The sequence below is a fragment of the Triturus cristatus genome, chromosome 4_1 (assembly GCF_964204655.1).
Source record: "Triturus cristatus chromosome 4_1, aTriCri1.1, whole genome shotgun sequence".
Classification (NCBI taxonomy): domain Eukaryota; kingdom Metazoa; phylum Chordata; class Amphibia; order Caudata; family Salamandridae; genus Triturus; species Triturus cristatus.
This window is the reverse complement of record NC_140585.1, coordinates 1,344,503,276-1,344,518,297: the sequence shown is the minus strand read 5'-3', so window position 1 is coordinate 1,344,518,297 and position 15,022 is coordinate 1,344,503,276.

The window sequence follows — 15,022 nt, the reverse complement described above, 5'->3', positions numbered from 1 at the left end:
TGACCTAAAGGTTGCAGTTCAAGCATTAGTGATCTCAAAGCTGGACTATGGTAGTCCAACACTTGGTGGCCTGCCCAGAGTTAGGACGGCTCCTCTTAGGGCTACCCTCAACTCTGCTGCGAGGCTCTTAACTGTTCCAAGTGTCATCGGTGATCAGTTGAAGACTCATCGTGTTGAGTGCAGCTGTGCGGAGCAGCGTTTGCTGTGCTGGCCTTGTAACCTGAATCTCAAAAAATTATTTTAACCTGCTACGACTTCTGAAGGATTCATACTTAACAAACTTGGCGACGACTTGGAGAGCGAAGAAAAGAAGAACCTATCTCACAAAAGTGATTTCTTCTATCCTTCATCAAGAACACATCTGTGTTCCAACGTCCTGCCGTTAACAGGAAAGTACGGAGACGTCTATCGGAACATATACCATTGACCTTGGGACTGTGAATTTGGATGAGTTTTCTTTAAAATACTAAAAGAGGCCAGCACATCTATAAACAACGTTGCATCGAATTAGGCTATTTACATTCAAATCAGCCTGACATTCTTTCAACGCAACAGATTCTCTGTTCCAGTTGGAACACTCTTACCGGCAACCATTCCGCATTCCAGGCATTCGTCATTTGACGAACTGCGTGATCGACAAGCTTGCGCATTTGACCTTTCACGCACTACGCACCACGTAGTGCGTGCGGCCATCTTGGATCCTGTGAGAAGTTGGCCTGGCATGTGCTGTCCTCTAGTTATAGGGGACACCTTGTACCAATCCAATTCGACTCTTATGGTGATAGGTTAAAGACAACCTTTAAAGAAAGCTATCCTAGTGGTAGCTGTGGAGAGCAGCCTTCAGGCTAAGTCTTGAAGGAGTGTTAAGCTTATTGTTTTACCATAGATAACCTCTTGAATAACCAAATGAAAGAGTAGTCCACACAGGTATATAAATAAAATATATGTATTTATTCTAGGAATAACCCCACTAGTCTCTTTATGAGGCTAGAGGTGAAGATACAATTCAAACAAGCATTGATAGTTACAATAAATAGCACTGGAATCACAGGGCCCCAGGGGGGGGACCAAACCATATATCAAAAAAGTGGTATAAGAACCACGACAATTCTACAGACAATGCCTAGGGCATTTAGAGTCGCTGGCCCCTTGTGAAACCACCCAAGGTAGTAAGGAAGGGGACCCACGGGAGACGTATGCAGTGGCTAAAGCTACTGTCGGGATCTCTATTAAAGCCTATGGAGAATGTCGCGGTGGAATTTTACAAGATTAAAAACACTTCTAGCAGGAGTTCAAGTTCAATACTTTAGAGTTAAGCTTTTGAAGGGCCCACACCCACGAGAGTACCGAGGTACCACTGTTACCTGCCCTAGGGAAGCCGGGTGCATAGGTCGTTTTCGATGTCGGGTCGCAGGCTCATTTTCAATGGCAAAACGTGAAGAACTGCTGCTAGCAAGAAGCGTTGTCGTTGTCGTGAAGAATGAAAATGTAGATCTTGTAGAGAAGGACCTGAACGCAGAGGGGACAGAGTCTGGGTCACGGCACAGTGACCAGGGGGTTCAAGAGAAGGAGCCCTTCAATGTCGGGTGCTTCCAGGTAGAAGAGGTGTAGCTTGGATCGTCAGCCACGGGGTCCAGGAGGCGTCAAGGAAGGCCAGCTTCTGGAGGGCAACTGTACCACAAAGGATGAGGGTCGCTGCAGTGTTAGTGTCTGGATTGGATCCACTAAGCATTGGCAACCGCAACCCACGCAAGAAACACAAAACTGCTACTGGTGCAGACCCACGAGGTCTGAGCACGGTCTCCAGCAAGGCGACTGAAGAGCAGGCCTGGAGCAACAAGGGGAACTCTTGGAATCGAAGATTGACCTCCGCTAGGGCCCACAAGTCGAGAGACAAGGGACCGCGGGAGGCAGCAATTTGGCGTGCTTAAAGATGCGCCCACGGATCGCCGGAGCGAGCTAGGGCATCGATCTTTGGCACAGATGATGCCGAGAGGTTGGCTCAATAATGGGCCAAAGCACAACTTCCCCACTCGTCGGGGTCGGGTGCTGTGCAAGAGGTGGCCGGTGTCCTGGGATATTGGGGATCTCGGCACCCACGGGGTCCACGGTGCTGAGCTTTGCTGTGCACACTCACTGGCCTCTGGGATGCTTGGAAACCCACCTCAAGGTAGGAAAGAGTCGTCTATGTCCATAGGAGCAGCGAGGTTCCAACCGGGTCACTTGCAGTGTTTCAGGTGCCTGCCAAGCAGGGGGGTAACTACCTTACCCCAAGGGAGATTTCTTCAGTCAGCTGTGCGGCAGCAAGTCGAAGTTCAAGTCAGTGAAGTTCAAGAATAATCTGAGGCTCTGGGGACCCAGTATTCACCTTTATCCAAAGATTAGGGGAGTGTCCAGATCAGAGCCCACCAATGAGAGGTCAGGCGAGAAAAGGGTGGCTACACCCTCTCCCCTTTGTGTGTTTCCCGCCAGGGCAGGGGACAGGATGCCCCTGAACCGGTTCCAGGCGGTGTATTCAGAATGTAGGCACTGGGGAGGCCTACGTGCAACTCTGAAAGGCATCCTATGGTGCACCCACCCAGTTCCAATCCACATAGTCTGTCTGGGGAGGTGGGAACACCTCCCTGCAACAGGATCCCTATTGTCCAGCTGCCGTGGCTGGAGTTCTGCCCAGAAACAGGCAGCCAGAGTCATGCGGGTGGCGGGTAGCATCCATTTTGTACTACGTGTGCACTTTTAAATTGGTGTCTAAATTCTGCCGCTTTTCCCATATCGCCCCTCTAGCAGAGGGGAATCATGCTCTCAGTCCCATGGCTGGATTGGGGGTATGATTCCTACATGTTTGACATCAAACACAATATGGTTCTGTGTAGCCATTCTCAAGTTATCACTCTATCGCGATATACTTATGGTGCGGTTAAGAGTATATGGTATGGCTACACTACAAACAACCCAGCAATGATTTTACGAAGGTTGCAGAGGGGCCCTACTCAGGTAGGGGTCCCCCCTCACACATATCTCAGCACCCTGCCTTGTAGGATTAGCAAGGCCTGCTTTAGGGGTGACCTATGAGGATATATGTGTTGTATTAAGTGGGATACAGGATACCTATATCCCTGTAAGGAGTGCAAGCACCACCTTACCCAGACTACAGTAGTGGTCTGGTGGTGTCATTTGGTATGGCTGTCCCAGGGGTGGCGCAATAAGTGCTGCAGCCCCTGGTAGGCCTCTGAGGGACCCATGCCCTGGGTACCTAGGGTACCATCTACAAGGGGCTGATAGGGTGTCCTCAGTATCCAATTGGAAGGTACCTAGGGTACTCATATCAGTTTTAGGGAGGAAGCAGATAGGCTGGGGTCCTGGATAGCAGGATCCCAGCCAGACTAGTCAAAAACCATCCAAATACCAGGCAAAAAGTTGGGGGCAACCATATAGTCAGATTCTACCTTCCTACAGATCCTGATCTTTATTTTGTTTTCGTTCTGCAAATCCTGTGCGTGTACTCCGGTGATAAGCACACCGATCTTTAACTCATCTAGAATCTTAGGAACAATTTGATCGTAACAGAACGGAAAAGGTACTGTGAAGTTATTTATCTTTTTCAACACGGTGTTTTGCAGATATTAATTTTTCTCTTGGCCTGCCACTCACGGTGACAGGCACACCAATACTAATTATTACCACCGGAAAAAGTGACACTGCTATTGTTTATAACATTCCTACTGATGGTGTCCTCATTGTGAATTATCCTTTTACCATTAATTACGGTGACAGGCACACCACGTTAGATTACTTGCCTGTCAATTCATCGGATTACTCACATGTTAATTCATCGTATTCCTCACGTAATTATTGAAATACAACAGCGATGCACACCTATCTTGTTATTAGTAATGTATAATTTGGAAGTTTAAAAAAAAAAAGGAGAGAGTTAAAGGAGAAGACATTATTCTTAAGTTCCATTATTCGTACTGTTACTCAGTGTTACCTATTCACCTTATTAATAAATATCCAAAATGTGTGCAGCCCAAACCTTTTCTCTGACTCCACCACAGTCATTTCTCACCACTAAAGGAGACCCTCCGATCAAATGGCTTGAATGGAGGGAATATTCTTTAAACTATATTGATGCATTGGAAGATGGTGAAGATGATTTAACACAAGCTAGGAAAAAGAAGATATTACTTCATTCACATGGCCCTCAAGGTTTAAAAGTTTATAATTCGATGAATAAAAAAACTCATCCTGATGATGATTCAAATGTATTTCTTCATGCATTAGAAGATCTTGACACCTACCTATTATTCTACTTCAGTTTGTATAGCTATTGACCGACATTCATTTTTTGTTTTGGAAGGAAACAAGAGAAGCAAGAATCTGTTGAAGATTTTGTTTCCGACCTAAAGAAGTTAGCCTTAACCTGCAGATTTGGTTCATTAGAGGAAGAACTAATCCGAGATCAAATCATAATGTATGTCAATAATGAACATGTACAAGAACGTCTCTGGATACATGGCGAAGCATCATTGTCTGATGTAGTTGCTTTATATAAAAAAGCAGAAATCACTAAAAAAATGTGCTAAAGCCATTTCTGAGTCACCTAAGGAAATTGACAAACTTACTGGAAGCAAAATTAATTCCAAATCAAAAGTTAAGTTGGCCAATTTTCCCACACCCAACAGAGACAATACTAACGCGAAATCGAATTCTTCAGCATTGAAATGTTATAGATGCGGTAGCAAAAGCCATTTGGCTAACTTTAAAAATTGTCCTGCTAGAAAACAGAAGTGCCTTCAATGTGGTGTTATTGGCCATTTCACAAAGGCATGTCGGCGAAATATTAATAAGAAGAAAAAAGTTAATTTACTTAAAGATGATTGTAATGATTCTTCTTCAACATCATCTTGTGATGATATGCCATCTGAGAATGTGGATTGCGTTCTAGGAGTATCTGACAGTGTCAACTCGTTGAACATTAACTGTAAATCCAAACCTGTGTGTGCCATGTCCATTGGTGGTGTAGGAATACTTATTGCGGCGGATTCAGGATCTCCGTACACTGACAAAACACTATGGGAAAAAGATTTTGTTCATGTATTCGGTTCTACCTTATCCCCTCCTGAAATTTCACCTGAGAGTTTTACAGGAGAAAAAATTGATTTATTGGGTTACAGAGAACTTATCTTTGAATTCAAAGGCAGATCTTGTAGTGGCAAATTATATGTGGCTTTAGATGGCCCCCTGTTCTAGGGTGGATTGACCAAAGGAGCTTAAATATCATCCTTAATCCCAATGGTACTGAAGAAGTAATGATTTTAGACAGAATTGATGATTATCACTGTGAATTAAAAAAAAAAATTCCTGAGGTTTTTTCAAATAAAGTAGGCCAATTAAATGGCTATGTTCATAAAATCATACTAAAAGATGATGCACAACCCACAGTTCAAAAATCTAGACAAATTCCATGGTCTGCCAGAGATGAAGTCACTAAAGAGTTGAAACGTCTTTTAGATGATGGCATCATTGAAGAGGTGGAAGCTTCGAATTGGGTTGCACCTTTGGTCGTGGCTCGCAAGGCCAACGGCAAGGTCCGCCTATGCATTGACTTGAGGTCCCTTAATAAAAATATCGTAGTTGCGCGATTCCCTCTACCCAAAATTAATGAATTAATCTCCCTTACCAAGGGCATGCAATGGTTCTCTGTTATCGACTTGACGTCGGCATATCATCAAATTCAATTACATGATGATAGTAAGAGTTTGACCACATTTATGACTCCCCAAGGATGTTATCGTTTTCTGCGTATGTCGTGTGGCCTTGTGTCAGCGGCTGCAGTGTTTCAAAAACTCATGTTTAAGTTGTTTCACGACTTACCTGGTATCCTATTTTTTCAGGATGACATCCTTATCATGGGTGAAACTAAATGTATACATGATGAGAGAATTCATTCTGTTCTGAATGTATTGAAAGAAAGAGGGCTTACTGCAGAACTTTCAAAATGCAAATTTGGTGTAGATTCTTTAGACTATTTAGGTCATGAAATCTCTGCTCAAGGCATAAAACCAAAATCTAAACTGTTGAATGCCATCAAGAATGCTCCACCTCCTGAAAACAAAGACAAATTAAGGTCCTTCTTAGGGCTCATAGAGTTTTATATTAAATTTGTTTAAAGAAATTCTGAGAAAACATTTAACATGCGTCAGTTACTAAAATGCAAATCTATTTTTGTGTGGTCAGACTTACTACAACAAGACTTTGTAAAACTCAAAAACGAACTTTGTGATGCAAAGAAATTAGTTGGTTTTGATCCTTGTTTGCCATGCATCATTACCACTGATGCAAGTCAAAAAGGATTAGGTGCCGTGTTATCACAAAAAGAGAGCAATGGGGAAGAAAAGGCTGTTGCGTATGCTTCTAGGGCACTATCTCCAGCTGAGGAACGATACTCTGTTATCGAAAGGGAAGCATTAGCTGTTGTATGGGCATTTGTACACTTCAGGAACTTTATATGGGGTTATCATGTCGATGTTAGGTGCGATCGCAAACCCCTAGTGAAAGTCCTCTCTCCGGATGGGTTACTTAATGCTACTCCTAGAATAGCCAGAATGTCTGTTCGGCTGTTGGATTACAGATACTCTGTAAATTATATTCCGAAGGTCAAGAACCAAGTAGCTGGCTGTCTGAGTAGATTAAAAACCAAAGGAAATGATGGACGGAGTGTTGAACATTTCAAGCACTCACCCCCAGTCAACTGATCTGGGTTTAATCCATCACCGTTCTTTAGCCCACTCTGCCACCCCAGTTCAGACATGGCCATATGCAAATCAGTCTGACCCTGTGCCTCATGGGAAAAGTCCAGCCCGAACTGCCAAGCCATGTCTTCTCTGGACCGGAAACAAGCTTCCTAGGACCAGTTTCTGGCATTTCAGCCGTCTTCAGCCAAGCTTGCTTGAATCCAGTGGCAAAGTGAGCAAGGGACTCACGTCTGAGCATACCCTGCCAACTTATGGCGAACAAAGCAAAAACCAAAGGAAATGATGGACGGAGTGTTGAACATTGCAAGCACTCACCCCCAGTCAACTGATCTGGGGTTAATCCATCACCGTTCTTTAGCCCACTCTGCCACCCCAGTTCAGACATGGCCATATGCAAATCAGTCTGACCCTGTGCTTCATGGGAACAGTCCAGCCCGAACTGCCAAGCCATGTCTTCCCTGGACCGGAAACAAGCTTCCTAGGACCGGTTTCTGGCATTTCAGCCGTCTTCAGCCAGGCTTGCTTGAATCCAGTGGCAAAGTGAGCAAGGAACTCACGTCTGAGCATACCCTGCCAACTTATGGCGAACAAAGCAAAAACCAAAGGAAATGATGGACGGAGTGTTGTACATTGCAAGCACTCACCCCCAGTCAATTTCAGACGGCTGAAATTCCAGAAACCGGTCCTAGGAAGCTTGTTTCCGGTCCAGGGAAGACATGGCTTGGCAGTTCGGGCTGGACTGTTCCCATGAAGCACAGGGTCAGACTGATTTGCATATGGCCATGTCTGAACTGGGGTGGCAGAGTGGGCTAAAGAACGGTGATGGATTAAACCCAGATCAGTTGACTGGGGGTGAGTGCTTGCAATGTTCAACACTCCGTCCATCATTTCCTTTGGTTTTTACTTTGTTCGCCATAAGTTGGCAGGGTATGCTCAGACGTGAGTCCCTTGCTCACTTTGCCACTGGATTCAAGCAAGCCTGGCTGAAGACGGCTGAAATGTCAGAAACCAGTCCTAGGAAGCTTGTTTCCGGTCCAGGGAAGACATGGCTTGGCAGTTCGGGCTGGACTGTTCCCATGAGGCACAGGGTCAGACTGATTTGCATATGGCCATGTCTGAACTGGGGTGGCAGAGTGGGCTAAAGAACGGTGATGGATTAAACCCAGATCAGTTGACTGGGAGTGAGTGCTTGCAATGTTCAACTCTCCGTCCATCATTTCCTTTGGTTTTTGCTTTGTTCGCCATAAGTTGGCAGGGTATGCTCAGACGTGAGTCCCTTGCTCACTTTGCCACTGGATTCAAGCAAGCCTGGCTGAAGACGGCTGAAATGCCAGAAACCAGTCCTAGGAAGCTTGTTTCCGGTCCAGGGAAGACATGGCTTGGCAGTTCGGGCTGGACTGTTCCCAAGAGGCACAGGGTCAGACTGATTTGCATATGGCCATGTCTGAACTGGGGTGGCAGAGTGGGCTAAAGAAGGGTGATGGATTAAACCCAGATCAGTTGACTGGGGGTGAGTGCTTGCAATGTTCAACACCCCGTCCATCATTTCCTTTGGTTTTTGCTTTGTCTGAGTAGATTACCATTACCATTAGAGTCTTCCACGGAGAATCTGGATGATTTCCAAGTTGCTGGAATAAATCTAGACAAGGATAATGTTACTTTAAGTCCAAAGGAATGGGAAGAGTCTATGGATAAGGATGAACTTCTAGCTAAAGTCAAAGAATGCATTGTTAATGGTTGGCCCATTAAAAAATTGTTGTGTGAGGAATTAAGACAGTATTGGGAAGTTCGTGATGAGTTATCACTTAAGGATTGCAATATTTTATGATGTGAAAAAATAATTCCACCCAAAGTTTTAAGGATGAAAGTCATTCAGTTGTGTCATGAAGGCCACCTCGGCATTGTTAAAACAAAAAAATGCATTAGAGAACTATATTGGTGGCCAGGAGTAGATACTGAAGTGGAGAGGGTTGTGAGAGAATGTTCATCAGGTATGAATTCTGACAAATCTCAGAGAGTTACTATTCCCCCCTTGTGTCCAGTTTCTTGTTCTGAGATGCCTTGGGAAACCCTTTGTTTAGATATTACTGGGCCCATAACGAAGGATGATTGCAGTCTGTACATTTTAGTTGCAGTGGACTATTTTTCAAAGTGGCCAGAAATCAAGGTAGTGAAGAAAGCAATTAAAGTGTCTAAGTGCAGTATAAAGTGAACGACTAGGCACTTAGTGTTTAAAAACCAAGTAGAAACGTTTAAAACAATGGAAAAGCAGTAGTGGAGCATAGTGTTGTTTAATGCTCACCTAAGGGCCTTACTAGTAAAGCCTCATCAGTTTCCGGCGTGATAAAAATGGACACCAACAGTGTCCTGTCGAGAACAAAAGAAGAACAAAGGGACCGGTAAGATAATACATTACTACCAATCCGTAGCTGCTCTTCAAGGGAACAGTGATGTAACATGGAGGGTGGAGGAGCTTGTGACAAAAAGGTGTGTCACCCATGTCCCCTACATTAAGCCTACCTCTCGCAAGAGCACGGATCCACCCAAGCCCCGGCAATGCACTTCGGTGAGCCTGTAATCCCCTCTAAGGGGATCAGAGTAATGCACCGACATGCTAGCGGGCATGGAGAGCACAACTAACCGCCCAAAACTTCCGGACTCCCGAGGCCGATGTAAAACATCCCCGAAAGTTGTGAGCTGGCGCACAGGTGTAGCTATCACTTATCTGCACTCCAAAGGATTCGCGCAGGTTCACCTACCCTCACCGACGGAACCGGGTGGTATTAGGCTGTCATGCTCGTCCTATGTTATACAATCTGGTTGCCGTGCAGTGCGGGTGGGCGGGGCTCTGCAACACATGTAACTCATGGTTGTGATTCAAAGAGGGACTAGTCATTTGTGTATAGCGGCCATCTTAACCTCGTCTTAGTCACTGTGGGGACTATTGCAAGTGGACAGTGGTCATCTTGGACTGTTGTCAGGTCAATAAAGTATACAGTATATCACATCCCTTCCTCATGGCAATGATTGAAAGGGGGACTCATCATTGTGAGAGTGGCGGCCAGCTTCACCTAATGTAAGTCACTTGTCCCTTCTGGGAAGGCTGAGGCAGCACACATTGGTGTCACATGTTACAGGGCTTGAGGAGGGCCATCAGGAATACCTGTATTTTCCTTGTTACCGCACTGGCCGGCCTATGTAAGCAACACCAGCAGTCATCACATGAATGGATGACTGTAGTAGCGCAGTTCCAGCTCTATCCAACCAGGATGGCAACAAGGAATTGTGGGTGGACAAAGCAGGATCCACACTTGTTGGCTAATCAAGCAAACTACTGAATTACTGAGTCTGAGCCCCTCTGCAAGCAAGACAAACAGGACGTTTATAGGTTTATTTCGGTATGAAAGCGCAACTATAGTGGAGAGCTTTGTTTATGCATTTAATAGTTTTACAAAGCTCTTAGATGTTGCCCTATGACTACTTTAGAGCACTATGGAAGTAAAGGTGAAAGGAATAGAATTATATGGTGATGAAAGGAATTGGACACCGGGATATGGTACACATTAGGAGACACGTCAATGGTCATCCTAGGAAAAGGTCTTGGAGGACATTTTTGTCTGGTTTTTATATTGTTTTAAAGGGTGAACATTGAATGCATCTCTGAAAAGGCAGGTTCTAAGGTGTTTTCTGAACTGAAGGTGCTGGAGCAGAGTTTTCTATTGAAAATTTATTGAGTTTTTAGCTCCAGTTTTGTTATATGTTATGATTAAAATTACTGATTTATAATCATTAATCACTAACTTTGTTAAAAAGTCTTGACTAATCAACATTACTAATGAGAGAAAAATTACACGCGGGAATGCATATATGTTGCTTTATTAATACGTGAACAAAATTGGTGAGCAAATTAATAAAATAAGTGTCGCAGAAGTGTTATTTGTTTTGTGTTTACGCTTTAAAAATAACGTGTTTAAACGCTTCTTTGTGTTGCAGACAGCTAGGTAATTACATACACATAAGGGTATTAGTGGGGATTAACACTGTACAATCATTATGATGTGGTAACGTTGTTTTGTGTTTCTTTTAATTAAGATGGTCCGTTTTGGCCTAGTCCAAGATGGCCGCTATTTACAGCCTGCACTCGAGTGACTGAAATGTGACGAGAGGCCTTGCTGAACATGGTTGGAAGTCACCTGACCACAGCCTCTGTCTGAATTAAAAGTTTCCGTGAGGACAGCAGCTCCGGGCTTGCTTCCAATTGCCCTTGGAAAAGGATAAAGCCACAATGAACTGTGATAACTTGCGGTGGCTTCACTATGGTACCAAGGAAGAGCATTCATGAGTGTATCGTTTTCCTAACTTGAGTTTCCTTCTTCCGTGTTTTTATTTTTGTGATTTTTCTGAGCGGAGGTTTTTCTAAATGTTGCCAGATAACATTCTTTCCTGCCCGCTCTGCTCAGCGGCTCAACGGACGTTCAGAGTTTGTTTGTTACTTTATTATTGTTATTTTCCTTATAAATATTACTAGACTAGAGAGGGTCTGTAGCGATTGAGGCCACTTCTTCCTGAATCTATGCTCGAGAGGATCGACGCTGATCGAGAGGACGGTGACTCGGGAGACTTTACTGAGAGACCTGTCCTGACCCATTTAGCTAGAATAGGTAACTATGAGAATAATGATTTTGCTAATGATTGACTTTCATTTAAACTAATTTAGATAAACAACCATTTGTTTGAATTACAGTGTCGGGTGGTTATTTCTTTGTCATTTATTGAATTTCAAATGTTTTCCCTATGTTTAAAATCATGACTCAGGACATATCTTTATGGTCACATTGACCTCGCACTGGATGCAGATTGGTATAGGTTTTCTCTCTTATATAAAGTGTGGATAGAGTAATAGTTATGAATGTCAGTGTTATGGGCCCTAGCGTATGAAGAGTGTATGTGCGTGCGACTGTGGATTTACTCTGTCCGTGGAAGTAGGGAGATTTTATATGCGCTGATCTGCAGCAGTTTCCTGGTAGCAGAGTGATGTGGAAAAATGGAAGGATAGATGGTACAAGAAAAGGGAAGATTCAGTGGACAGGACTTATTCAGCTTTTCCTATGAGAGAAAAAGAAAAAACAGTGGATGCTTATCCTATGAGAGAGATTCCTGGAGGAGGATATGTACATGTCCCATGGACTAGACAGGATATTTTGTCATTTACGAATGATTTCCCTCGACTGAGAGAAAAGCCCGTTGAGTGGTATAGGCAGGTAGACAGGTTTGTGAAATTGTCAAAAGTGCTGTGGATTGACCTGAATAGTCTGTTTGATATAATTGTTCCAGCAGACTTGTGGGCAGAGTGTAAAATAGTTGTAGATTGGCCTGCTAAGGAGTATCCAAGAGATCCGAAAACAGGAGCACCAGATCCAGAGGTGATGAGAAAATATGACCAGGTTATTGTGTTCCTGAAAAATAAGGTACCCCCGAAAGAGACAGACTGGGTTAAGATAGATAGAACACATCAGGAAGCGAAAGAATCAGTTCATGCTTTTTATGAAAGGCTTATACTGGCTTTCAAACAGTTCAGTGGAGATGAACACCTGAGTGACAAGGATTTGAGTCATTTTGTATACAGATTTGTATATGGCTTGAGACCTGAAATTAGTGAAAGGATACGTGAGCACACAGTTGACTGGCAGAGTAAAAAGATTGATGAAATCTTGAGACATGCAAAGTACTTCAGTGACGAGATTGAGGCAAAACAGAGAAAGCTGAAAGAAAAAGCAATGTGGGCACAGGTGAAGGTTGCTGAAAGACAAGAAGCACAGATGGTGGAACAAGCAAATAATCCAGGAAATAGACCCAGATATGCAGGAAAAGGGAAGGGGAATCTAGAAGAAGCAAAGAAAAAGTTCCCTTGTCACAACTGTGGACAATTGGGGCATTGGAGATCCGAGTGTACCAATCCACCATTAGTGAGTAATGAGAATAAACCCTTGAATCAACAGGTGCAGAACGAGGGGTGTAATCATCAGCAGCAACAGCAGAAGGTTGTCAGACAGCAGAGCCAAGAGCCGAAACCGCCCTTGCCGCAGAATAGAGGGTCTCAAAAGTATAACCAGGACTCAGGATTCTACAATGATGAGCAGGTAAACAAACCGAGACGTTCTAACCTGGTACAGCAGTACTGGTTAAAGAATGAGGGGAGTGAGTCTGAAGGGGACTATTGACGGTGCCGAAGAGAGGAGGAAGAGTGCATACTTGGTGCAACTCTAGAAATAGACCAGGCAGGACCATTTGTAGATGGGAAAATAAATGGGGAAAGTGTTACTTTTTTGGTAGACACAGGAGCGACGAGATCAACTGTCAGGTCAGCAGATATAAGAAATCTTCCTCTCTCGGACGAAGCAATCCAAGTGGTTGGTGTAGCCAATACACAGATTAAGACTTGTTTTACCGAACCAGTAAGGGTAAGAATAGGGAAATTTTCAGACATGCACAGATTTGTAGTCTGTGACACTAGTCCAGTGAACTTGTTAGGTAGGGACTTATTGTGTAAGATGAACTGCACAATTTTTTGTACTCCAGATGGAATAGCCTTTGAGACACCAGATGAGGATGTTTTGTACAGGATGACTCTAGATAATAGAGAGAGTGAGATTGTTGGTACATATGCTGTGTTTAATCCAGATGATTTGCCTCAGGAGTTGAGACACACAGTGAAAACAGCAGTTTGGGATTTTACTGGAGAAGATGTGGGATTGATGAATAATGTAGATCCAGTGAAGATTTCAGTGAAAGAGGGGATTGTTTATCCTAATATCCCACAGTACAGATTGACACCAGAGATAATTGAGGGAATAACCCCTATAATTGACAAGATGATTCAACAGGGTGTTTTGAGAGAGTTACTGAGTAGCCCGTGTAATTCACCGATAATGGGGCTAAAGAAACCTAATGGAAAGTTCAGGATTGTACAAGATTTGAGAACGGTTAACAAAATTGTGGTGGCATGTTGTCCCATTGTGCCAAATCCTTCAGTGATTTTGTATCAGATTCCTCATGATGCTGAGTGGTACACGGTAATTGATTTGTGTCATGCTTTCTTTTCAATTCCATTGCATCATGACAGCCAGCCGATTTTTGCATTTCGGTTTGGACAGCGTATTTTAGCATGGTGTCGTATCCCACAGGGGTATACAGAGAGTCCTTCGATATTCAATCAGTTATTGAAGAAATCATTGGAGAGTTTGATCATGCCTGAAAGCTCAGTATTAGTGCAGTACATCAATGGCCTACTTGTGGCATCGAAGACGCGTGAAGCTTGTGAAGTAGATACCATAGCTTTACTGAATCATCTGGCAGATGGAGGGTTAAAAGTATCTCCAGCCAAATTGCAATTTTGCAAGAAAGAGGTGCATTATCTTGGACACAATATTGAAAAAGGTCTGAGAAAGGTGACCGATGACAGGATCAAAATTATCAGAGGAATGAGAGCCCCAATGACCCAGAGAGAAGTGAGGATGTTTCTGGGGATGGTGGATTATTGTCGTCAGTGGATAAGTAATTTCTCCCTGATAACAAAGCCACTGATTAAATTGACCAAACGTGAGGTGAGAGACCCATTGGAATTGGATGCAGAACAAATGGCAGCATTTGAAGAATTAAAGAGCAGAATGTGTGAAGCTCCTGCTTTGGGAATGCCAGACTATGAGAAGGAGTTTGAGTTGTACTGTAGTGAGAGAAATGGATGTGCACTTTCAGTGTTAATTCAGAAGCATGGACAACTGAGAAGGCCAATTGCGTGCTTCTCATCAACACTAGCTGTGGGTTTGCCAGGTTGCCTGAAAGCAGTAGCTGCTACATGCAGAAGCTTGGAACAGAGTGAGGGTATAATAATGGGATATCCTGTAAGGGTATTCGTACCTCATGATGTGGCAATTCTTTTGACAAGAAGCAGAACTCAGTACATGTCACATAGTCGGCTGACTAAATATGAGAAAATCATTCTGGGAGCATCAAATGTGACTCTTGAGAGATGTGTGAATGTGAATCCAGCAACTTTGTTGCCAGATGCTGAAAATGTGAATGTGGGAGATGATGTTGATCATGATTGTTTGGATGTGCTTGACTATTGTACAAAACCAAGACCAGACATAAGAGATTTGCCATTACCTGAGAGTGATCATGTGTTGTTTGTGGATGGATCATGTCTGAGAACTGATGATGGTGTGCTGAGTGCAGCATATGCGGTGTGCAAGGTTTCAGAGGTTATG